Source organism: Ursus maritimus, unplaced genomic scaffold (assembly GCF_017311325.1).
Source record: "Ursus maritimus isolate PB19 unplaced genomic scaffold, ASM1731132v1 scaffold_14, whole genome shotgun sequence".
NCBI classification, from domain to species: domain Eukaryota; kingdom Metazoa; phylum Chordata; class Mammalia; order Carnivora; family Ursidae; genus Ursus; species Ursus maritimus.
In genome coordinates this window covers 67293451-67320301 of record NW_024423786.1, presented here as the reverse complement: position 1 = coordinate 67320301, position 26851 = coordinate 67293451, and the positions used below count along the sequence as shown (strand labels likewise).

Sequence of the window (26851 nt, the reverse complement as noted above, 5' to 3'; positions counted from 1 at the left end):
CCTGCATTGGGATCCCTGCTCAGTAGGGAGCCTGCTTTTCCCTCTCCCTCTGTCCCTCCCCCCCACCCCCACTCGTGCTCTCTCTGTCTGTCTCTCAAATAAATAAATAAAATCTTTTTTAAAATTAAAATTAAATATTTTTTAAAAGAGAGACGTTGAACAAAGGAGCAAGATGGTCAGATTTGTGAACATTATGTATTTTTAATAATTAACTTTTAATAATACATACTCGTAAAAAATAAAAAGAAAGTAAAAATCATCTAGATGCTCTTAACTTGGAAATAGCCACTGTCAATATACTCAGTGCTAGCCTTCTTTCTATGCATATTTACAGACAGAAAGATAGATGAATACATATTATAATTTTAGAAAAATGGAAATCATTCCATAGATGCCATGAAATTGAATGTTACCTGAAACTAAATGGAAGTAAAATTGAAGAACTTTAACTTGAGATGAACTTCAGATAAATGTTCCATCTAATTCAATTCCAGTGGATTAATTCCTAAAAATATCTGTCCAAAATTAAGAAGAAAAGATAGTGAAATATTTTAAGTTTTTATTGGTGGTGGTGGTGGTGGTGGTGGTGGTGTTTTTAACCCATGTTTCAGAGTATCTCCTTCTACTAACTGCCTGGAAGAAGTGAGCATATTTGGATTTTTCCCCGGAAACCGTTCTCCCCAAATTCCCATTATATTATTACTTTCACCTTATCAAGGTTTATGACATTCTTTTTGAAAACCACTATTCCCGTAGTTGTTTCATCTGAATCTTGTGTTAGTCCAATCAGTCTGTTTTACCATGGTTTGTCTGACTTGACCTGGATTCATCCACCAATATGTTTTAGAAGAGCAGTGCGTAGATGCTGTATTTTTGTATATTCAATACTATCTATTTGTTGTCTTTCCAAACATGGCACCTGATGTGGGGCTCAGTCCCACAACCCTGAGGTCATGACCTGAGCCGAAACTAAGAGTCAGATGCTTAACCGACTGAGCCACCCAGGCGCCCCATACCATGTTACATTTTGGTATTGATTGTTCTAACTTAAATTTTCCTAGGACATGGTAAGCCTTTCAATCTGTAGATTCCATTTTCTCTTTCTGTTCCATTTGCTTTGTCTTTTTCTTCAGAAACACTAATTATGTGTACGTTGGATCTTTTTGTTTTCCATAACTATCATCTCTGTGATCTGTATGTCAATGTCCCTTTCAATTTTGAGATCTTGTCAACATTTCCATCATGTCTCTTACTTAATTTTAAAAAGCTGTATATTGATTTTTTCCTTGCTTATTTGCCAAGGTACACTAACTTCATTCCTGTTATGTAGAAACCTCTTTGTGAAACCCTTAAATCTCTTCTTTAAGTGCCTCTTCCTTCTTTTTTTTTTTCCCCAATATCATGCTGCTGGTAATTCTTTGAGACCCTGGAAGATATTTTGGAATTATATAGGTCTTTCAGCTGTTTTTTTGCTTACACTCTTTTCTCCTTCCTTCTTTCTTTCTATTATTTTTAAAGTTGCCATGCATAGAGGATATTCCCCCATTGGTTGTTTTGAGGTTGTTTCCTATGTTTGAGTAGGGCCAGTACCTGCAGGAGAATAGTTTTGGAGAAGCAGAGGATGATTCCGGTATCAAGCTGGGACCATCTGAAGCTTCTCCTGAATCTTATTGTCCATAGTAACTCTTCAAACCTTGTCTTTCCTTTACTATGGAGGTACCTGGGTTTTTTGTGGGGTTTTTTTGTTTGTTTGTTTGTTTGTTTGTTTTATGTATTCTCTTATTCACCTCTTGGTACTCTTCTAGGGCAAAAAGATTTGATGTAAGCCTAGAAATAATTTATCAACATGATTCTCCTTCAAAGTTTGTTTCTCCATGACCATTATTGTCTCTAGTTCTCATGCTGCTAAACAGAGAGAGATCACTGGATGCCTCTAAGGATGGTGAGGCTTGATTCTGAGGGATTTTCAAGTCCCATTGAAGGTCGAACACACAGCACCCCCTCTTTCTGGGGCAGATTTCACAGTAATAGGCAGGTTATGTTTCATGGTGTGTGGTTTTCTGATATGGTGGTTTTCTTGTTTCATCGAAGTTGATGCTACATAACTCTTATTTCTGTTGTTGCTTTCAACAACAGTTAAAACAAACAGTTGAATTTGAGAGAAGGGGGTGAAGTGAGAATGTCATCAGCACCATAACTAGAAGTCCACATTTCCATTTTAGACAGATTACCACTGACAGTCGAAGGAAGGATGAATAGGAGGAAATCAAGACCAGAAAGAAGAAAATGAGGGAAGTACAGTATTATGGAAAGAGCTTGGGTCCAGGAGTCTTGAAGTGTGAGTTCAGGTACAAACCAGCTGCATCCTTTGCAAATAACTTCCTCTCTCCGAGCTTTTCATTTCTTATATGTAAAATGACTGAATGAGATGGTCATTTTACCAAAAGCTGCTGAGACTAGGGTTCCTAGGTTATCCCCTGGAGCAGAGCAAGATATGTTTATACATTATAGAAGAACAATATTCTATAAATGGAGGTTCATGTGCATAACTCAGTAATATGCTGGACATTTTTAAGGGCTTTCCAAAATTTTACTAAGCACTTTTACATTTAATGATGTATTTCCAGTAGAATATGTCCATTGTGACAAGCTAGAGGCCTCTCATTGGAAAGATGGACAGGATATGAAGAAACTCAGAAGTAGACCTTCCTCGGGCAACCCTTTCGGGTCCCCTCCCTCTTCGGGAACTTTGTACTATCACTCAGTAAACTTTACTATCGGTCAATAAACTTTGAAAAAAAAAAAACCTTCTTTGATTAACCAAAATAACTTTAGCCTGCTCACCCTTACCTCTACTGTCATAGTCCATTCGGGTTGACATAATGAAAATACCATAAATTGGGTGGTTTCTAAACAACAGAAATTTATTTCTCATAGTTCTGGAGGCTAGGGAGTCCAAGATCAAGGCACCAGCAGATTTGGTGTCTGGTGAGGACCCACTTCCTGGTTCATAGTTGCTGTCTTCTCACTGTGTCTTCTCATGACAGAAGGGGCAAGGGAGCTCTTTGGGGTCTCCTTTAGAAGGGCACCAATCCCATTCATGAGGCCTGAACCCTCATGACCTAATCACTTCCCAAAGGCCCTGTCTCCAAATACCATCACACTGGGGGAATGGGATTCAACATACAAATTTTGAAGGAACACAAATATTCAGTCTGTAGCATCTACAAAAATTGTACAAGGAACCAAAATTTTTGAGTATGAGGCAATTAATTCTCTAAAATGAAAGTCTTACAGACAAATAATGTTAATGACCAGAAGAAAGGTTATTAGGTCAGTCCTTCAGATTATTTCCTCATAGCACCAAGTTCCAAGAAGTAATTCTTAGTCATTTGTGGGATGTTCTTGAGAGCCCTTGGGATAAGAAAAATTGCAGCTGCCTGTATGTGTTGTAATCTAAGATGCTGTGCTGCTACATCTTCTAGTTTGGCTAGACTGTCATAGCTCGTTAGACCTAGTTCCTAAGGCTGACATACAGCTAAGCTGGTCATCTCTTATGGTCTTTACTCTTTTCAGATTCTCTTTTTTCTTTTTCTCTTTCTTTCTTTCTTGGAGGGAGAGAGAGAGCATGAGCTAGGGCAGGGGGTATGGGGGGAAGAGGAGAGGGAGAAGCAGACTCCTTGCTGAGCAGGGAGCCCGATGCGGGGCTCGATCCCAGGACGCCGGGATCATGACCCAAGCCAAAGGCAGACACTTAACCAACTGAGCCACCCAGACGCCCCTCTTTCTTTCTTTTAATAATATATGCTGCTTTCACATATATAGTCGATTGATTTTCAACAATAGAGCCAAGACAGTTAAACAGGGAAAGAATACTCCTTTTAACGCACGGTGCTGGGACAACTGGATATCCACATGCTAAAAAACAAAGCTGGAGTCCTTCCTCATACCTTACACAGAAATTATCTCAAAAAGACATAAGAGCTGGGGCATTGGGTGGCACAGTCATTTGAGCTATAGATTCTTGGTTTCAGCTGAGATTGTGATCTCATGGTCGTGAGATGGAGCCCCGCATCGGACTCTGCGCTTAGCACCGAGTCTGCTTGAGATTCTCTCCCTCTCCCTCTGCCCCTCCCTCTCGTGCTCACTCTCTCTCTCTAAAATGAATAAATAAATCTTAAAAAAAAAAAGACATAAGAGCTAAAACTAAAAAACTCTTCAAGAAAATATAGGAATAAATTTTCATGAGCTTTGGTTAGGCAAAGTTGTCTTTGATATGACACCAAAAGCACAAGCAGCAAAAGAAAAAATAAGCAAATTGGACTCATCAAAATTAAAACCTTTTGTGCATTAGAGAACACCATCAAGGGGCACCTGGCTGGCTTAGCTGGAAGAGCGNCTCGATGTCCGGATTTTGAGTTTAAGCCCCATGTTGGGTGTAGAGATTACTTATAAATCAATCAATCAATCAATCAATCACTATCAAGAGAGTGAAAAGACAACTTACAGAATAGGAGAAAATAATTGCAAATCATATATCTGATGAGGAATTAATATCCACATATAGATATGTAGATATAGATAAATATGTCACGTATAATGTATATCATATCTATAGGTAGAGAACATATGTAATACATAAGATAAAGAACACCTACAACTCAACAACAAAAAACGAACAGCCCAATTTAAAAATGACCACCTGGCTGGCTCAGTTGGAAGAGCATGTGGCTCTCAATCTCAGGGTCGTGAGTTCAAGCCCCATGTTGGGCATGGAGCCTACTTTTAAAAATAAATTAATTAAATTTAATTAAATTACAACAGGCAAAAGACTTAATAGGCACTTCTCAGAGGATATTCTAACGGCCAAAAAGCACAGGAAAAGATGCTCAACATCATTAGTCATTACAGGAATGGAGATCCAAACCATTGTGAGATACCACTTCACACCCACTGGATTGACCATAATTTTGCTTTATTTTATTTTATTTAAGATTTTATTTATTTATTTGACAGAGAGAGAGAGACAGTCAGCCAGAGAGGGAGCACAAGCAGGGGGAGTGGGAGAGGAAGAAGCAGGCTCATAGCGGAGGAGCCTGATGCGGGGCTCGATCCCAGGACCCTAGGATCACACCCTGAGCTGAAGACAGAGGCTTAACGACTGAGCCACCCTGGTGCCCTGTGGATTGACCATAATTTAAAAAAAATAAAATAAAAAGGGAAATACCAGTTGTTGACAAGGATGCAGGGAAATTGGAACCCTCATACATGGCTAGTGGGAATGTGAAATGGCATAACCACTGTGGAAAACAGTTTGGCAGTTCCTCAAAAAATTAAGCATAGAATTACCATCACTCAGCAATTCTACTCCTACAAAAATGCCTAAAAGAATTTGAAACAGATATTCAAGCAAAAACTTATACATTAAAAAAAAAAGTATACATGAATGTTCATAGCAGCACAATTCACAATAGCACAAAGGTAGAAACAAATCCAATGTCCATCCCCTGGTGAATGGCAAACAGAATGTGGTGTGGTCATACCATGGAATATTATTCAGCCACAAAAAAGAATGGAGTATTTATTCATGCTACAGCCTGAATGAACCTAGAAAACATGCTTAGTGGGGGAAAAAAAAAAAAAGCCAGATACAAAAAGTCACATAATTGTATGATTCCATTTATTTTAAATGTCTAGAATTGACAAATCCACGAAGACATAAAGTAGATCAGTGGTAGCCAGGGGGGGCTGGAAGGAGAGGGAAGTGGGGAGCGACTCATAATGGGGTTTATTTTTGAGCTGATGAAAATGTTTATTTCTGTGATGGTAGCTCAATTCAGAATATACTAGAAAAAACGAATTGTACACTTTAAATGAGGGAATTATAGCATATGTGACTTTTATTTTGATAAAGCTATGATTTTTTAATTTTTCTTAAATTTTATTATTTTTTTTACAGAGAGAGTAAGCAAGAGTGGGGCTGGGGAGAGGGGAAGGGCAGAGGGAGACGGAGAGAGAGAATCTCAAGGAGACTCCATGCTGGAGCCTGGCGTGGGGCTTGATCTCATGACCCTGAGATCATGACCTGAGCCAAAATCAAGAGTAGGACCCTTAACCTTGCTAGAAGAATCATTAACCGTAGTGAAATAAATAAATCCCTACTACTGCTCACTCTGGAGTGATACGTAGAGTCAGAAGCTAGTCAGTTATATGTTAGCCCCTGCAGCATAAGCTTCTGTTTCTTGGCATGTTCATTTTGGGGCTCCTACTTAAAACCACTCTTCATTTTTCTGCCCGTAGTGTCTTAATATAATACGTGAGGCAGATCAGCTTCTCTGAAAGTTAACTGCCTATCTCTTTGAGATGTCTCACCTGGAATGCTCTCGAAAGGAATTCCGTGTATGCCACCTAACCTCCATTTGAAGTCACAGCCCTCATCCCAAACATACTTTCCAAAACTGGTGGAAACCTGGCTAGCTGCTTTCATGTGACGGTGTGAACAAACAGACAAACTTCGTTTTATATTGTTTCGGGTCATTTGATGCGGTACTTCTGAGATGGTCCTTTTAGGAAGACGAAGGCCTTCCTGAGGATTTCGCCAACCTGCCGCACAGTTGTGGTGGTCTTTATTTTTTGCCACGTGAGGAGGAAGTGACGCTGTACCGTTTGGAGATAACAGGGGGAACTTGGAGAAGAACACCTAGGAACAAAGAGAACAGTGCTAACATAGGAGTAACGCTTAGGGAGTACTACTGTGTGGTCAGGTAACTACGGGTTACCTTAGGGGAGCTCCTGGGGCCATATTCATAAACGGGCTGGGTGATGCAAAAGAGCATGTAGCGAGCAAATTCTGATCATGAGGTGATTGGGACAGATGACTTGGGGCCGGAAGCTCCCTCAGATGTCAACAAGATGACTTCGCAGACGCTCTAGACCGCCCACTGTGGTCGTCTAGTCCCTGTAAGCTAAATAGGATCAAGAATAAAGAAAGTATTCTTGGGGTGCCTGGCTGGCTCGGTCGGAGCAGCGTGCCACTCTTGATCTTGGGGTCGTGAGCTCGAGCCCCACGTTGGGTGTAGAGATTACTTCAATAAAAACTTTTTTTTTTTTTAAAGATTTTATTTATTTATTCGACAAAGAGAGACAGCCAGCGAGAGAGGGAACACAAGCAGGGGGAGTGGGAGAGGAAGAAGCAGGCTCACAGCGGAAGAGCCTGATGTGGGGCTCGATCCCATAACGCCGGGAGCACGCCCTGAGCCGAAGGCAGACGATCAACCGCTGTGCCACCCAGGCGCCCCTACTTCAATAAAAACTTTTAAGAAAAAGAGAGAAAGAAAGAATGAACGAACGAAAGAAAGGAAAAAGGAAGGGAGGAAAGGAAAGGAAGGAGAAGGAAGGAGAAACGAAAGAATTATTAGAAACAGCTGGGGTTAATAAGCCCAGCAAGTAAAGATTTTCTGGGCTTGGGTCTCCAAGATTTTGCCCCAGGCCATGAAGAGCATCACAGACGCTATACTTCAGGAGAGTAAAAACCCTGACTCTCCTGTTGGGAATCAGCCCTACCCTGAACAGCTTCTCCTTGGCACTCACCCTGAGGAATGGGAATGGGATTCCCTTCACATCCTGAAGAAAAGGGATTAGGCATATTTGGAAAATACACCAAGATGGAGAGAGCCCAGATGGTTTAGTTAGAGTCTGGCTGAACATGTCTTTCTAGAAAAACTCTCAGGGCTGTCCTACGGGACCCTGTTCATCTTCAGGATAAGACCTGAGATCTTCCATTACTTCATTTATCCTGCCGGGTGCTGTTGGGCAACTGACAGAAATCATGGCTTTGTAGCTAGAAATCGTGGTGGAACTCACGTCACAGGCCTCTTGTGTTGGCAAAATTGGGAACCTGAGGGCCTGGTATGGAGACTGGCAAGTGGGTTTTGTTTTGTTTAATTTATTTGAGAGAGAGAGCGAGGGAGCACAAGCAGAGGGAGCAGCAGAAGGAGAGGGAGAAGCAGGCTCCCTGCTCAGGGGCTGGACGAAGGACTCGATCCCAGACCCTGGAATCATGACCTGAGCCGAAGGCAGACGCTTAACCAACTGAGCCATGCAGGTGCCCCTGGCAGGTGTTTTTTTAAGGGGGTTAGATCTTTGAATTATTTTTGGAACTAGTCATATTACAGAAGTTCTTTGGCTTAGGGCTTAGGTCTTAGGAATGAACCTGAGTTTGTGGTTTCCAGTTTGGCTATTAGCCTTTCTTTGACCACCAAGTTCAGAGTCAATACCTTCACTGAGAGCCAGCCCTGGCGGTGCAACTGGGGACACTAGAAGGCTTGTGCAAGACCAGCTGTGATGAAGAGAGTATCCTGCCCTCTCCCAGTGAAGGCAGGTGCTACTCTACACCAGGCCTGTGCAGAGAGCAGGGGACAGCCTGGTGAACACAAAAGACTCAGCCCTCATGTTCCCAGGCTAGTGAGGAGATGAGGACATCAGTTTTCATCATGCTGCTGTATGAGCAGAGATAGAGCGCAAGTGGGAGTGCAGGGGAAGAGCTCAACAGAGACCCTTGGCCTCACCTGAGATTCAGGGCAAGTCTTCCTGAAGGTGATGGCCATTCTCCATGACCTGAGCCGAGTCACGAGTTGAGTACAAGGCAGGCTGGTGAAGAGGCAGCAGAAAATCATTACAGATAGAACACCCCAGAGTATCGGAGGCCGGACCCCGCATGGCGTGATTGCTGGAGGAATGGTAGCCCAGGCACGGAGCAAGGCATTTCCCCTCTCTCACCACTTCCTTTTTCCCTTTTAGTGAAACTTTATCAACAGCTGGAATGGTACTAGCTGGTATATCCCCATCCTGTGTCCGACACTATGCTATGCTGTAAGTTTATTTGCCTCTTTAATTCTCAATCCTCGGAGGTAGGTACTGTTATTACTCCCATTTTACAGATGAAGAAACTGAGAGGTTAATGCACCTTCCCAGGGAACACCACGGGCCACCGGATCTCTCCTTTCCGCTTTAGCCTATGCCTGTGGCCACTTTCCACCCAAACAGACTATCTAGAGTGGTATTTTGTGAATCATGGTTGGGATCTGGCAGCCAGGTGCAGCAGAATTACCTGGGCCATTTGTTAAAAACACGTATCTGGACTCCACTGTAATCCTCTTAGATCTCATGCCGTAGGGGATCAGGAATCCGTGTGTTTTCACCAACTCCCAGGTCTTCGATCCTAAGGGACAGTACTGTTTGAGAACCTCTGGGCCCCTCTCTGAATGGCAACTCCAGATTCCTGCCAGACAGAACTGGAGTGAGCAGGCTCGGGGGAAGTGGTCTGGAGAGTGGGATTCTTTGGTCTTTTCGCTCGGGGTGCAGGCAAAGGAGCAGGCTTTCTGAGAAGAATGCGAGAGCAGAATGGACCGTGAGAGCAGGGAAGAAATTACTGGAGTCTCCACTGGAGGACACGTCTGTGTGTAGCCCAAAGGATGCCTGCCGTGCCCCTACCCAGTGTACAAGGTCACAGAGCCAGAGCTCTGACCTCAATTACTTCTAGCGAGACAGAAGCCACCAACAGTTCGTTCTGGGTCCTTGTGTGTGGCTCCTTGGATAGGGACCCTCACCACATCTTGGCTTCCCTCTGCCTAACAGAATGCAGTTCCTGTATTTTCACAAAGCACTACTTGGGTCTACTCTCTGCCGTCCCCTCCTCCTCCTCACCCTCCAGTCCAGTGACTTCCTTCGCTTTGGAAATCACTATTTTTCAGAGGAAGGGCTTGCGTCTATGAGGCAAGGCATAGAGCCCCGTCTTTCATGGGTCCTGGCCGAGCTGAAGAAGAAATCAAAATGTCTCTCTTTCGACTCCTATTAAGTCCCCTTGAACAAGGGTGTCTAAGGGAGCATGAGCTATCAGGGAGACAACGTGTGCATTTTTAACCCCTCAGCCTCCAGGGGGGCCGGAATGAATGGCATTCCTTAGGAGCAGAAGTCAGGGCAGGGACTGTCAAATGCCAGGGCCAGAGGCACTCACAGAGCTACAAACATGCAGGAATCCAAGCTCCCAGCGCTCCAAGGAGTCAGGAAGGGATAGGAGGGGAGGAGCCAGGAGATAGGATCTGGGGAATTGATTTCAGGTCGGAGTGCAGAGAAGGGGGTGTTCTGATTAGGGCCAAAGCACTTGGTCTGTTCTTCCAGGCCCTCAAGCTATCTTGGTTAGACAGGGTCAAACAAGGATTTGTTTCAAAGGATGAGTCACCGCATCTCTCAAAGACTCAACCAAGATTATCTTCATAATCCTGCATTTCATCAGCCTGTACAAAATTACAGAGCTGAATCCATGTCCTAATAGAGTTGTCCTCAGCACTAATCTGTACTCTTAAGATTATAATCATATGTGTCAATTATACCTCAATACAAAAAAATATTACACAAAAAATAAAGGAATAGAAGCATGTGGGAAAAGAGATTATCATCAGACGCCAGCCCCGCCATCAGTCTCCATCTTCCCATTGCAGTGTATTTTTATTTTCCCTTTTTTTTTTTTTTTTAAGTAGGCTCCACGCCCAGCATGGAGCCCAACGCTGGCCTTGAACTCATGAGCCTGAGATCAAGACCTGAGCTGAGATCAAGAGTTGGATACTCAACCGACTGAGCCACCCAGGCCTTCCCTCCCCCCCAGACCCAGCCATGCGGCATATTTAATTCCTACACTAGTTGTCATCATCTGCCCATGTTCTTATTTTGCAGGTGGTTTCTTTGACTGATCCTCTGTGACCCCACAATTCGTTTCAAATGATTAGCCAGAACCTGAGATGAATTTAAGTGGCATTTTTTGCATTGGATGATTATCAGTCACCCACCTAATCAAGCGAGCTACTACCCTTGAAAACTTAAACAGACATAACCTCTCCCTTGGACTCACGTCCAATGCAAACTATTATTTCTCAACTTTTTGTAACTGGGATATGTTATGCATGATTGCTCAACGTAACAATGCACCCTTTTCCTCAATAGCTCCTCAAGTCGTAGAATAGATGTCATATTCCTTCTTTTAAATAAAGTACATTAAGGGACGCCTGGGTGGCTTAGTCGGTGAAGCGTCTGCCTTTGGCTCAGGTCATGATCCCAGGGTCCTGGGATAGAGTCCTGCATTGGGCTCCCTGCTCAGCGGGGAGCCTGCTTCTCCCTCTGCCTGCCACTCTCTCTGCTTGTATGCTCTCTCTGTCTGATAAATAAAATCTTAAAGAAAGAATCTCTCTCTTTTTTTTTAAGATTTTGTTTATTTATTTGACAGAGCACAAGCAGGGGAAGTGGGAGAAGCAGCCTCCCCGCTGATCAGGGAGCCAATGCGGGGCTCGATCCCAGGACCCTGAGATCATGTCCCGAGCTGAAGCGGACACTTAACCAACTGAGCCACCAGGCGCCCCAAGAATTGCTTTCTTAAAAAAAAATAATAATAAAGTACTTTAAAATTAATTGGACTGTAAGGCACCGTAGAGAATTTCATGATGCCTCCTGGAGCTAGACTCAGAAATAGAAATGGGAATTTCTTTTCTGTGACAGCCCCAGGGGACCGTATGATTGTGGCCCCCCTGGTCTACCTCCTGACTAGCGAGGTGACAATGGGCAGGCATATATATCTGTGCTCTAATCCTTATTCTTCTATATAGACTCCAATGTTGTAATGTCGGCATGTCCCAAATATCATGTGGTACGTAGTTACATTGCAAGATCATTCATTGTTTCTCTGAAGTTCAAATCTTAGCCGGCATCGGCTATTGACCACCCAGAGCCATTCCCTTTCATCCCGTTTATGAAAGTGATTTCACTGCTTCCCTCCTGTGAGCCTGCTTGTGTCCTCCTGCCTCTGGCCCTTAGCCTGACACAAGTTCTGACTATCAAATTGCTGGTTACTCCATTGCCTCACCTGCGACATAAATTCCCAGAATTTGGAAAGGACAGTTGCCAGCGATCCGTTTCCTAGATCTGACTGCCAGGACTCCACGCCGGCATCTGCTATGTACCGTCCCATGATTGACATTTCACCAGTCACCCTGACCACTGCCACATAAGTTACTATACCCATAGCACGCTTTAGGGAAAATTCTCTTTTGCCTCTTACTTGTTCTTACTTCATTGTCTTGAGTCAAGATTCTCTGATCATTCAGACAAACAAACCAAAACACCTCCGCTTAAGTCACCCCCGTCCCATTACTACTGCCCTACTTCTCTCTGTTCCTTCCTAATCCAGTGTTATCTCTACTCACCATCATCTCTTACTCATTTCCCAATGCGGGACAATACGGTTTTGCCAACCTCCCTCCTCCCTCTGTCGTGGAAACTGCTCTTGGTCTGGGTCCCTGGTAACTCCCTAATTGTGAAACCCGTGGGATACTTTTCAGTCCTAACCTAACTGGACCTTCTTGCAGCTCCGGTCAACGCTGAGCGCCCTCCCCCTGTCTGGAAACTGCCTCTGGCCTCTGTAACCGCACTGGTTCCTATCTGCCCTCCTACCTCCTTACTTCCTTGTCCCCTTTTGTCAGTCTCCTCCAGCCACTCTGTTTCATCTGCCTGGTCCCTAAATGCCGGAGGTTTCATATTTTCTGCACTCTCCCTAAGCCTGTGTTCTCAGTGTTTGATACACATTCTGCACTTGCCGAGCGAGGTTATTTACAGAACACCAGTGCCCCATGCAGCCGGGTTCACATGCAAGTCAGGGCGGGACAGGTTTTGAGAGCTCGTGACAGGCACCCGGGTTTCGGTTTGCTTGTTTCTTTTTTTTTTTTTTTTTTTTAAGATTTTATTTATTTATTCGAGCAGAGATAGAGACAGCCAGCGAGAGAGGGAACACAAGCAGGGGGAGTGGGAGAGGAAGAAGCAGGCTCATAGCGGAAGAGCCTGATGTGGGGCTCGATCTCATAAAGCCGGGATCACGCCCTGAGCCGAAGGCAGACGCTTAACCGCTGTGCCACCCAGGCGCCCCAGGTTTGCTTGTTTCTTGATTAATCTTTGAAATGTGTTTATTTAATTCGTTCATTTAGGAATCCTTTTTTGAGCATAGGGTATCTCTCAAATACTAGGCCTTAGGAATTCAAAATGAACAGTCAAGTCCTTGCCCTCAGGCAGTTGACTGTCTGGTGGAGAAGGCCATCAGACTAATGACATGGGGGCAGCCCACAAAGGGTGCCGCGTTCGCCAAAGCAGGAGTTAGGAAAGATGTCATAGACTGGTTGCCTATGATCCGAGTCTTGAAGGGAAGAGGATATCAGCCGCATGGACTCCGTGCAGAGCGTGCCCTTCCAGGTAGCTTCTGTACGCCGTGCCTGGGGGTGGGATGCAAAGTGACAGTCGGGCAGATGCAGATCGCAGAGATCGCGGATTAGGTAAAGATTAAGGAATTTCAGCAATGAAAGCTGTAAAGAACTTCAAAAAATATTAAACTGGGCAATGACTTGATCTGATTTGCACTTAATTTTTTTTAAGATTTTATTTATTTGTTTGAGAGAGAAAGCACGAACGATGTGGAGGGCAGCAGGAGAAGGAGAAGCAGACTCCCCACTGAGCAGGGAGCCTGACATGGGGCTCGATCCCAGGACCCCGAGGTCATGACCTAAGCTGGAGGCAGATGTTTAACTGACCGAGCCACCCAAGCACCCCTGATTTGCACTTAAAAAAAAAAATTTTTTTTTGTCTTCCCTCTCTCACTGGCTGTCTCTCTCTGTCAAATAAATAAATAAAATCTTTAAAAAAGAAAAAGGGGGGGGCGCCTGGGTGGCTCAGTCGTTAAGCGTCTGCCTTCGGCTCAGGGCATGATCCCAGCGTTCTGGGATCGAGCCCCACATCAGGCTCCTCTGCTGGGAACCTGCTTCTTCCTTTCCCACTCCACCTGCTTGTCTTCCCTCTCTCGCTGAGTGTCTCTGTCAAATAAATAAATAAAATCTTTAAAAAATAAAAAAAATTTTAAACATTTAAAAAAAATTTTTTAAGATTTTATTTTTAAGTAATCCCTACACCCAACCCAACGTGGGGCTTAAACCCACAACCCCAAGATCAAGAGTCACACGCACCACCCAGCCAGCCAGGTGCCCCTGATTTGCATTTTAGAAAACTCTCTGACAACATTTCAGAGATGGCTTGGGGGCGGGGGAGTCCAGACTTGATGCAGTGGGACCAGTTAGCATAATTGGGTGAGAAACATGACTCAGAAATAAAGTACCAGCAGAGGGGACAGAGAGGAGAGATGGTTTCTAGTGCTGTCCAATTGGCTGTCAAAGAATAAGGGAGAGAGGAGGACAGAGGGGCTCCCAGATGTGTGGACTTAGGTGACTGAGCACATGAATCACCTTCGCTTAATGACTCATCTTTCTACCATCCCTATGAGACCAGACCCTGAAAGTGTCACTCTGCCTAGAGGGAGTATTTTTTGGAAGCCTGAATTTTCCCTTTTTCCTGCCCTAAAACAGAGCCATTGGAAACTGGTGAGGGCAGGGGTGTCAGAGCCATGACCAGGGCTCCTAGGTGAGTTGGGAACCAGGGTTCTTGCCAGAAAAACAGTGTCAGGTGTCAGGTCTGAAAGTAAGGACAAGGCCAGAAATAGGAAATCAGGAGCGAGGCCAGAAGTGAGGAGGTTGGAACATGGCGTAAGGAATGGGTCAGAACAAGCAGTTCAGACGTGGGGCCAAGAAATGAGGAGGGCGAGAGTTCTCTTGCAGGCCTCAGCTGGAAAACCTGGCTGCAAGACAGCTGTTCATTGAAACGCATGTTTAGAAGCTAAATTTTGATACAGTTTACACGCCAATTCTGCCAGTGTTTAGGACCTCTCTGTAAGACATAAGATTAGGCTTGCTGGCCTCAAAGGACGAGATTTATGCATATATAATTAAAAGATGTTTTGCCCAAGAGACCAATGAGACCCACTTAGGGTGGTCTCAGCCTCAGCATCCTTTAACACATTCACATAGATCCCTAACCTCTAAATTTTAAGTTACATTTCTGTTTTCTTTTACTACACTTCCAAATAGAGGGTTTTCTATACATTTTATTAACTTATTCTTCTGCCTAAATTTGGTCCCCATTCCATCTTTCTCCCCTCCAGATTCTCATGTCAGACAGATATGTCCACCACGGGTGCAGACTTCAATAGCCAGGCCAACGGGTCAGTTATCAGCTTCTAGTAGCAGGAGGATAGGGTGAATGCAGGCTTGAAACAGACTAGAGTCTATTTCCAAGGAGACCCAATCTAGTGGGTAAGACACTGCAGCAAGAGTTTCTAGCTAACAGGGTTGCTCAAAGTCAGGCAGGTGGCCTTGGGGTGATTCTGAGTCAAACTTCCTGTTTGGAGCTAGACAGGTCATAGCCAACGTCTAGGACAGGAGGCTGGGGCAAGTCGCTAGGCTTTCACATGTGCTCTCACCAGACCCTCATGGGGTCCTGACCGAGAGGGCTGACTCCACTCTCAGTAGAGAAACATTTAGGCAAATCAAGGCAGAGCCTAGCACGTGGACCTCATTGAGGGGAAGACTGGTGCTTGGTGTGCACATAGATGCTTAAGATTCACCTTGGATACCGAATCCAAAATATGCCTTAACGTCGGTAATTCTAGTTCCTACTTGCTCGTGGAATTGGTCTTACCGAATGGTGCCTGCCTGAGTCCATATTAATGCCTCACATGAGCAGAACCAAGGGTCCTTTAAGGCTGAGGAGGGAGAGGGTTGGTACAGATAGATTAACAATGATTGCCTAGAGAACACGGACTGGTTTTCAACCCCCAATACTTCGGAGCAGGGTTTGTTAACTTTTGAGTGATATATGGGTATATGGGTCTTTTCTTTTCCTCCTAATTTTCTTTCTTTTCCTTTTTTTTTTTTTTTTAAGATTTTATTTATTTATTTATTTGACAGAGAGAGAGAGACAGCCAGCGAAAGGGGGAACACAAGCAGGGGGAGTATGAGAGGAAGAAGCAGGCTCCCAGCAGAGCAGGGAGCCCAATGCAGGGCCTGCAGGGAGCCCAATGCAGGGCTTGATCCCAGGACCCTGGGATCGCGCTGAGCCGAAGGCAGACACTTAACGACTGAGCCACCCAGGCTCCCCTCCTCCTAATTTTCTATTCATGTTTAGCTTACATACAGTATTGGGTCCTCTTTTTTTTTTTTTTTTTTTAAGATTTATTTATGTATTTTAGAGAGAGAGCACAAGCAGGAAAGACAGAGGGGAAGGAGAGAGAAACCCAAGCAGACTCCGTGCTGAGTGTGGAGCTGGACGTGGGGCTCAATCCCATGACCTCGAGATCACAACTGGAGGCAACACCGAGAGTTGGGTGCCTAACCGACTGAACTACCCAGGTCCCCCTTGAATTCTCTTTGAAAGAAAAAAAGCTTTGAGAATTCTCACACGTGTAAACACATGTGCTAAAATCACAGGAACACATCTGCTTTGTTGTCAATGAAATAAGCACAGAAAGTGTTTAGATTGCTATCTAAGCAAAAATACATTTTTGTAAGAACTCGTGGGCCCTTGAGAATTTAGCCACAGACTCCCAGGGATTTGCAAACCTCAGCTGGAAAACACTGCTGCAGAACCATGGTTATTTTGAACTCACTCTACAAGCTCAATTTTGACATGTCATAGATGCTAATTCTAGGAGCATTCCACTTTGCCCAAGAAAAGTCTAAGTATTTTTTAATTGCTCTGAAAGCATATCAACTGTTTTTATGTTTCAGAGGCTGGGTACCAGCGGTTATTAATAAATGAATGCCATCCATCCCTGAGAATGTGTGTATTGCTATCTACAGAGCCAAATAGAATATTCATAATAACGAAGACTATCTCCCGGCCAGCATAGCAAGTGTGTCCTTATATATACTTTCAAGTTACTACAGCAAACAGAATCAACCCAAATGGGAATAATCTTGAAGTGATTTGGATTCTTTCTTGCATGCTTTCCTTATAAATCCTCAGCCTAGTAGCTTGTGTATATTTTCTACTGCAATATTTAATGTTTAGTTCTTTGCCCAGTGGCTAAGAAATACTAACTTTAGAAGGATTTGGATGCTGATATTGGCGAATTTTTATAAGATTGGCCAAAGGAGAAGGGAGAGGAAAACAGGATCCATGGTAGAATTTTCAATGGCGAGAGGGAGATAAAGCCTAGGTCAAGTTCAGAAGAAACAGCTGGTGTATACCAGTGGTGACGCCCATTGTTACATCATCTGTGTGATAAGAAGGGAGCAAACCACATGAAAACCTTTAGACACTCATTCTCAGAAATGCTGTATTGACCGGAGACTGGGAGGAGGAAGGAGCAGGTGTCCACGGGAGCACTGCTAAGATGGGGTCGGCCAGTGGGGCCAAGACTGTGACTCACTGTAGTGGTGGACTGCCCTGATCTGGACACCACTGCTTTCCTAGGAGAATTTGCCCTTCAGAAGCCATCCGACCACCAGCCGATAGGGTCTTCCTGGGACATGTCACATGCCGCAAATTCCCCTTAGTCTTGCCTGCCCACAGTCCCCTGAAAAGCCTCTCTTGTTCTGGGTGTGAGGGGAACTGCACAGGGTCCCTTGGCTTAGATTCCTCCGAGCCCCCAATCACCAGGCTCTCAGAGAGTGCAGAAAAGAGATAGAATCCGTAGCGTTGTTCTTTACAACTCTAGAAAAACCCAAGTTTAGGAAGGAGCTGGCAGAGTAGAATGCTGAATTAGGGAAGATAATTGGCCTGGGTTTTGTTTCACCAGACGGTTGAAACTATTACGGAAAATATTTCTATGTAGCCTAAATACCCTTACCTAGACAGCTTGAAAGCAGAACCGTTTTACCTCTCAAACATACTAAGTCAGTGTTGGTTTCAGAAAGGGCCCTGGACTGACTCTTTTTCCCCCCCAGATTTGTTTATTTATTTTAGAGAGAGAGAGCACGAGCAGGAGAGGCAGAGGAAGAGGGAGAGAGCATGTCAGGCAGACTCTGCACTGAGCGTGGAGCCCAACTCGGTTCGATCTTACGACTCCGAGATCACGACCTGAGCCGAAACCAAGAGTCAGACACTTAACCAACTGCGCCACCCAGGCGCCCCTAGACTGACTCTTTCTAAGGCTAACAGGACTGCTCACATGGCTGTTCAAGCCCCTAATTCTTCCATTTTCTGGTTAATGGATCAACAATACCACCTGGGAGGAAGGTCTTCTTCCTCAAACTACCACTCTAACTATGAACAATCTTAGGGAATCCAGAGTGCTCATTTAGTTGGTGAAAGGCTCATTGCAAATTGCAGCTTCTGCAGATATCCTGATGTTTACTCTTAGCAGGAAGCTGAGCGAGTTCCCCACGCTGGTCCTAGGATTCAGCCCCATTATAGGCCCACCAACCACGAATAGTACATAATGCCTACCTCAAAAATTATGTGTGAGGAGCAAAATCGTTCATTCAAGACTTACCATTCTTAGGAGAGATATTATTATTCTATGTTAAGCAATTGAGCGATGAGATTTTGTAAAAATTAAAAATCACTGATGATACCGAAACTCTTAAAGAACCTTTATGAAGTTAGCGATTATTATTAATACTGTTGAATTAGAGTAGGAATCCACATCGGTGCCATCAGAATCCACTGACGAAGCTTCAAGCCTCACAGGTCAGCTCCTGGGCTGTCAGGTGGGCCTCAGGTCAGTCACAGCTATGGAGTCCTAACTTCAGAGACCTTCTGCAGTTCAGTTGCTCTTGGTCAGCCAGTTAACTCACCACGGGCTGTGTGCTGTGCTCCTCGAAGCTGCTAGAATTCCTCATAGAGAAGGGAAAAACATCCTTTACGTGCCTCATCATGAGCCTGGATGGCCACCAGGACATTGCTCATGAAAGTTGCTTTTATAAACTGTCAAGCCCTGTGCTCAGTCACCCAGCACCTAGCCTCATCCTTGGCGTGCTGGTGGTGCTTGGTACATGTTTATGAACTATCCAGAGCAAGTCAGACAGGCAGCCCCCGGCTGCTCCTTCTCCGTCTCCTCTCCTTTCTAGCCCCTTCTTTGTGGATCTTCTTCAGAGTTCTCTCATCGGTGTTGCCAACACCACCGGCTTCCCCAAGGAAGTCACTGTGGTGGGTGCCTGGGGCCCTCTGAGCCTCCACCCTCTAGTCATGTAGCCCCCCAACTCTGCCTCTCGGCTCACAGTTCTCTCCCTCTTTTTATTCCCACCATCTTAGTTCAGGCCCTCATCATCTCCTAGCTGGACTTCCGTAGTGACTTTTCCCTCATTTAGCCTGACCCAGAGTAGGCCTTCCTAAAACATAGTTTGAATCCCCCAAAAACCTCTAAAGGCCCCTGCTGTGTCTCCCAAGAGTCTGATTACTTGAGCAGAGTATCCGAGACCCACTGTGGCCTGGCTCTGTTCTCATTCGTGTTCTGTGATCTAATCACACAGAGCTGTCTTCTCTTGACTGACCGCTTGTTTGTGACGTCTCCTACCCCAATGCTCATCTCATTCTTCAGCACTGAAGTATCTTCTCGTCAAGAGTCAGCTCGGGTTGTCCTGGCTGGCTCAGTTGGAAGAGCATGAGACTCTTAGTCCTGGGGGCGTGGATTTGAGCCCCACATTGGGTGCAGAGATTAGTAAAAATAAATAAACTTAAAAAAAAAAAAAAAAGAATCAGCCGACTCACAAACACTTATTGAACACTTACTGCATGCCGAACTCTGTTTTAAGTGTTTTTCAAGTATTATCTCATTTAATCCTTCCAGCCACCCAGTGAGGTGGGAACAGCCTGACCCAGTTAAAGCCGAGAATTTTTGCTCCCTGTTTGATTGCTCCCTCTTCTGCAGCCATAAACTGCCCCATGCTCTTACACACACCTCCTTTTGTCCTTTCTCTGTCATTTTGTCCCTCTGTCAGCCCTGGTGATTTCTTTTCCTCCATCCTCAAACATCCTCGAGATCGTAGAACCCTAGGCTTCCTTTCTCTCGCTCACTGGCTTATCACTCCCAGACTTCATGAAAGAAGATTCTGGTGCTGCTTTCTCACCACCCTCTGTCCTCTGCCCTTGTATTTTAGCTTCTGCCCCCGCCCCCCCATTTCACTAGCGCTGCTTTCAGAGGCCCACTAATGACTTCTCAAGGGGTAAAATCCAGTGGCCTTTTCTTCAGACCTATCTTCCTCGAGTTCTTGGCAGCTCTGGTCCCATTGACTGCTCTGCTCCCTCACTAAATCTCTCTCCTGACTTCTCTTAGACTAAACTGTCTTCCTTGTCTTCAACCCTGTCCTTCCCCACCCCCACCTCTCCCTCCTCAAGAGTTTTTCAAGGGAGGACTCTTGTACCCTTGAGGCAATCCCAGGATAGTTTCTCCCTGGCCACAACTTCTTTATGAGAATTTTCTTTTTTTAATGTGCTCTTTGAATTTTGATGATCTTAAAACAAACTAAAAAAGTAAGCATCCCCTGGATAAGTTCTTTAGAATCGAGTACCACCAATCTCAAAGTCCATTCGGGCACTTGGGATTGGCACACCAGGTGATCACTAAATGAAATGACAGCATTTGACCGTAATGCAGTGTTTCTAAAACTAGAGTCCCTCCTGTTCCAAACCGGAGTCATCTTTGATGTGACTTTCTTCATACCATCTAATTAGCTGCTAAATCTGGTGAAGTCGTCTTCTGTCAAAGCCATTGGTTCTTTGCTCTTTTTCATTCCTATGACCACTTCCTTTGGACTGGACTGAGATTGTAGTTACCTAGCCATCCTTCGCTTCCCAAGTTATTGCCCAGACTGTTTCCAGGTGAATTTCCAAAAGCATACCGGATCTGGCCACTCGCTACCGAAACTTCTCCAGAACTCCTTGCTGTACGCCACTCTTCCATAAGGTGACAGGGGCCGTAGGATTCCCCCCGCTAAACGGAACTTCCTAGTCTCGAATCCCAGCCCTGCATTTACCCTGCACACCTCAGCTCACACAGTTTTCCTCTCTCTAGTATTTGGCTCCATGCCAGGACCCTGAGATTATGACCTGAGCTGAAACCAAGAGTCAGCTGCTCAACCAACTGGGCCACTCAGGTGCCCCTTCATGAAACTGTTTTTGATCCTTACCATAGAACCTCTTTGATTTTCCCTCTCTGAACCCCCACAGCAATTTGTTTGACTTTCCTTAGAGTGCTTTTTTGTCTTGGATTTCATTATTTGAAAGCTTATCTGATCCTTCTGCCCACTTGCCTCCCTTGTGTCATCCTGTATGTAAAAACGTACCGTGCCCGAGGGCTCAGTGTCAAGTAAATGATAATGTACCATGTCCGCCTTCAGAATTTTCCCAGAGCTGCCCAGTTGCCCTCTTCGGGATTCCAGTGGGTGCTTATTTTGAGCAAGCCCCTGGGTGGCCCAGAGGGATTCAAGGCCCTGCCCTCTGGCTTTCTGTCTTGTCTTGTTTCCTGGCATATGACAGGGTTTGGGGAGCTGGCCAAAATCGCGGATGAACCCTTTCTCTGAGGTGACTCTAATTTTGATTCTTTTAAAAACAGCAATGAGGCAGAAATTTCAGGCATCAGAAGATTTCCCGACCAGTAAAAGGTGATGCACCTTGCTCTGGCTTCTCTATTCAAAATCGTCCCACCCAGCCTTCTGCTTAGGGGAGCCCTCTGCCTTCTGTGTACCCGAGAATTCTTACAAACCCAATCCCCACCACCACTGTCTTCGGCAGGGTTTGGGGAAGAGGAAAGGAGGGGGTTGGGTACAGGCATATGCCTCTTAAGCCACTCCTTCTGGAAGGGGCAAGCCAAACTCTCTGACCCCTTTGAAGTGAGTTCAGTGAGCAGGTTCTTTGGTTTTCCGTAGCCACATTAGACAACAAATTGGTAATTTCTCGACAGAGATTTCTCTCAAGGGCTTTAAAGGATTTGCGTACTTTATTTTTGGGGGTAATATGAAGGGCATGTGAGCCCAGGGGTAGTGTAACTGCCTTCAGTACAATACCTAACAGTCGCGATCTGGGAATCCCTTTTGTGTCCTCTGAGAAAGGAAAACCCCATGTTATGGTTTGGATCGGGGCTTTAAGCCTTTTGTGGACAAAGGTCTTTTGGGACATTTGGTCTTTGTCTGGGCTCCAAATGCTTGAGGATGGGGGCCCTTGTCAGCGCACACTTAATAAAAACGGACTGATTTTTTTTTTTAACCCCTTTTTCCAGTCTCCTTTCTTTTTCTCAGACTTTTCCTTTCTCCTTGGTCTCATTTACCCCAGTGTTTCTTTTCCTCTCTGTTTATCTGAGGCTAGTCATTGGTGATCCCGAGACACCCCAGAAGCTGCCTGGCCCAGCTTTTAGAATGTCACCCCTCCAACCTCCCTACGTCATAGATGCAATTCCTTTGCACTCCCGCGGCCTCTCCAGCCTCCAGCAGCCCCGCTCCAGCTTGGCCTCAGGACAGGAGACCTCCCAGAATGGCCCATTGGGGCCGGTACTTGCAGCCCGAGGCCTCCGGGGACGGCTGGGGCCCCAGGTAATCTTCCAGGCTCTCCGCGGGCCTCAGCTCAAGCCCTGAACTTGAATGACCTTTGCTCGCTTTGCATGACAAAGGAAGTAATCGCGTTTAGAATGTGTCGGAGGTGGGGGGAGGGGCGGGCTGAACCTTCCAGCTCCCGGCCCGTACCAGCCACAAGACCAAATAAGGGTGTGCGAGGCACCTCCGTGTTCAAGTTCAGAGTGCAGTGTGCAAAAGCGGGGCTCGGTTTTCAGAGAGATAAGCTATTACCCAACCCTGGTGGAGTTCCAGCAGCAGGGACTCTGGGTAGCAAGGCTGGGTCTGGGGGGAGGGAAGACCTGGGCCCTCGGGTTTTCGCAGCCTGGAGAGAGGCGGGAAGGGAGAGGCTCTCCTTGCCAGAGCCTTCTGACTGCAGGCACTGACAGCCCACAGATTTTCAGAGCCTTTCCATGACTCTCTTGACACGGCCGGCCGTAAAGAGTGCCAACCAGGGTGAGTCATTAGAATGTGTAGGAAAGGTCAGGGCTGGAGGACATTCGGCCAGGAGGAAAACAAACATTATTTTTATGAACCCGCACAGGCTGAGAGGCCCAGCTTGTTTACTGAACACTGAGGTCTAGGGCAGGGCTAAGTTTGGGGCATTTTCCAGCAGTCATAACGCCGTGTTTGCTAAACACACCCCAGGGAAGGGGTTGTGAGGCCGAAAGATTGGCAAGAGCTGGTTTTCTCTGTTGCCTTTGGTAGCGTCTGAAACACTGATCTCGTTCTCCTCAGGGGCCTTCTGAGCCCAGCAGAGGGTCCTCAACTGCACGTGATGCTTCATGAGCTCCAACAACCCCTGATTGATGGCCGGGCCCTGAGCAAGCTGCCCAGGCCGGCTTCCTTCCCTCCTGCCCCGCCCCTTCCCTCGCCTTACCCCTGCAAATCCCTTGTCATCCCGCAGCAAGGCAAACCTCACCCCCGCTAGGCTCAGCCCTAAAGTACTGGAGAGTTAGCACCTGTGGAGATAAGTACTTCTGCCTTTTTCCTCCCGGACGGACAGTACTAAGACGCTTTTCATCTTAGTTCTTTTCATACAGTCCTGCAGGATCACGCAAGCAAGGTCCATATGTAAGACCATCCTTGTGTTGGCTGTCCCTCTGTCGCTGCCTCCCTCCCTCTGTCGCTCACTCCTACTCCCGGGGATCACACCCTCCCCAGTCAAGGCCCTAGGCCCTAGGCTGGGTATCTGGAGACCGGAACACATTCAGAGGCCTTATATAGAGTTCCTCACCGAAACGTTGTAATTTCAAAATTCAGTTCCTCTAAATACATTTTTATTCCTCTTTCATAGAAGTCTCATTCTTTCAGGCTGAGAAGTCAGAAGCAAAATTAAAGTTTAATAAATTGAGTGCTTCTTTGTTTTGTTTTGTTTTGTTTCCTGTTTCACATTAACATCCCTTACCTTGGGTTATCTATGCTTTCTCTGCTTTTGCTTTGAACCTGCCCCAAAACTCTGTGTTATCTTTAGCATTTTTCATGAGCCACACTTCAGGAAGTTGGAGAAACTGCTCCCTGGTGGCGGACCCTCAGAACTGCAGACACTTTCCCCTATAAATGCAGTGAAAGTGATCTTCTAGGCCTCTTTAGTTATTTCCTTAGAAGAATCTCTAGAAAGATAAGGTCAAAGGGCACAGGTAATCACGTATGGCCAAACTGCCTTCTCATTGAGATGCAGCAACCGAAACTCTTGCCAACAGGGCAGAAGGGGATAGAACAGCATCCTGCACCCAGACGTCCTGCTTTCGTTTCTCATTTCTTGGATTCTTTCTGAAAAAATCAGAAGTATATATGTTGGCAGCTTACATGTCTGGCTTTGTAAAGTGCCTGTTTTCTTCCAACAATCAGACCTTTTTCCTGTTTTATGCAGTCCTCAGACTTCTCTATGAACGACCTTGGAAGTTCATCTTTATTCCCTGATCCCGATTGCTGGCTTCTTAGTGGGGAAACACCACCTGACGGGTGTGAGATGGAGCTGGAAAGAGTGGTCCCTAAATTAGAAAGTCTAGGGACCAGGTGTAACTTGCGGGCCACTTCATTGTCTCAGCTTTACCACTTCTGAGCTGAGAGAGGGCGTGACAGACTGCAGTTCTCCCGAACGGAGAGATAGGCACCCCAAGGAAGGGCAATCCCTGGTTTTCCTCATCCTCTGTTCTTCAAAGTGGTTATCTCGGCTCTACTTGGGTGAACCCCGGCCAGAAACTTGGTTTCGGTTCACCACATCCCTCTGTTTCTGCCACTTACTTAGCTTCCTGTCTTAGCGAGCTTACCCAAGCACGCCAGCTCTGAGAGATTTCCAGACTCATTAAGATAGCAGGAAAAACCCCCCAAAATTAAAGGAAGTTCCTGGGAATTCTAAGCTCCATAACTTTATTACCATTCCTGGTGGACCTGGACAGGTCTGGATTTGAGGGAAGGAAGAAGCAGCAAAGAACTGCTATTTAGAATAGCTGTGTTCTGGGCACCTGGGTGGCTCAGTCGGTTAAGCGTCTGCCTTTGGCTCAGGTCACGATCCCAGGACCCTGGGATCGAGCCCCACATCGGGCTCCCTTCTTTGCAGGGAGCCTGCTTCTCCCTCTGCCTGATTCTCTCTCTCTCTGACAAATAAGTAAATAGAATCTTTGGGGGAAAAAACGTGCTTTGCCAAAGAGAATCTGTCACAGGTTCACATTTGCGACAGATGGGAAGAGCAATCCCCAGCATTCCTTAAGGGTAAAGATTGACTCTTGTTTGAGGCTTGACTTCTGTTTTCACATTGGCCTTGAGTTACATAACAGGATTTCCAAGGAGAAGGGTTGGTTAACAAGATGAAACTGGAGTCCTGATGAGAGACATATTCCGTGACATTCCCGATCAGCCAGCCCCCTGAGCACCTGTGTGTCTGCACATGGAACTCGTGGTTCTCTCCTGACCAGCTCTTTCCAACTGTAAAAGAAAGTAAATGAACCCAACTTTTAGGGGGCTCACAGGGATAAGAAAATAGGTATAAAAACACCTGAGATTTTTAGGAAGAATGGAGTTCTTGCTATGAGTTATAGTTATGAGTCTTTCCTTTCTGCTTATAAGATGCACAAATCTCGGGGCACCTGGGTGGCTCAGTTGTTAAGCATCTGCCTTTGGCTCAGGTCATGATCCCAGGGTCCTGGGATCGAGCCCCTCATCCAGCTCCCAGCTGGGTGGGAAGCCTGCTTCTCCCTCTCACACTCCCCCTGCTTGTGTTCCCTCTCTCGCTGTCTCTCTCTGTCCAATAAATAAATAAAATCTTTAAAAAAAAAAAAAAAGATGCACAAATCTCTCTCTCTCCTTTTTAAAAGCACTCCCTTGGGGCACCTGGCTGGAGCGTGCGACTCTTGATTTCAGGGTCGTGAGTTCGAGCTCCGTGTTGGCTGTAAAGATTACTTAAAACAAGCAAAACAAAACACTCCTTTTGAGTTAACACACTTTCCACGTACCCTTCGTAACAGGGTTCTTAAGAGAGAGATCTGTACACGTTCTCTTCACTTCACCTTTGACTCAGAAATTACATTTCTGTAAAATTATCCAAAGGGAATATTGAGAGATGCATACAAAAAGTTATGTCTAGGGGCACCTGTCTGGCTCAGTTGGTGGAGTTTGAGACTCTTGACCTTTGGGGCATGAGTTCGAGCCCCATGTTGAGTGTGGAGCCTACTTTAAAAAAAAAGTTACGTATAAGGATGCTTGGTACAGACTTATTGTAATAATAAAAGTTGTGAACAACCTAAATAATCAATTAAGTGGAGGTTTTACATATTTTGGCGTATCTAAATCAGGATTTGGTTATGTATGCAGCAAATGACAGAAAACCCACAATAACTGTAACCCGAGGAGTTGTGCCATCTGGGGCTGGTGGGGTGCCTTCATTTCAAAAGTCCTCAGGCTCAGGGCTTCTCCTTTTCGGTTACTTTGTTGTGTCTGGCTTTCATACCCGAGATTGCTTCCTGGGCCAAGATGGCTACAAACTCCAGCCAGCAGGAAGATGGACGGGACAAAGAAAAATGGGGCAAAGGTCGTTCACCAACTCTCTCTTCAAGGAAGGGTCCAACGGCTGACTGACTTCTGTTTACATTCTGCCAGCATGTTTATCTAAGGCAGAATCGTTCATCTATCAGACAAGAGAGGAACAGCGAATGTTATTACTTGGACTCAAGCCTTGAGTTGATGAGGGTTGGATTTTGGGCAAAGAACACTCGGGTAGCTGGTCTGAAAGAGTCATTTTTGTATCTGTTTGAAGGTTCCCAGTGTCAAATTTTTTATTTCCCTGTCTGGAGCGGTGGTGATCCCACTGGGACGCCTCGCTCCCGTACACAATTCATACATTTTTTGGTGCCTAATCTGTTTTATAAAGTTGCTGTCTTCCAAACCTC

General features: G+C 45.5%; 1 protein-coding gene and 1 non-coding gene across 4 annotated transcripts in view; both read left to right on the top strand.

Annotated features, from left to right (window-relative positions):
- Positions 1-26851, top strand: part of PIGL (phosphatidylinositol glycan anchor biosynthesis class L) — a 77354-nt gene that overhangs the window by 27432 nt on the left and 23071 nt on the right. The gene's annotated exons all lie outside the window — the stretch shown is intronic.
- Positions 4701-4773, top strand: TRNAE-CUC. Its single transcript has one exon. It is a non-coding gene; the product is annotated as a tRNA-Glu (tRNA).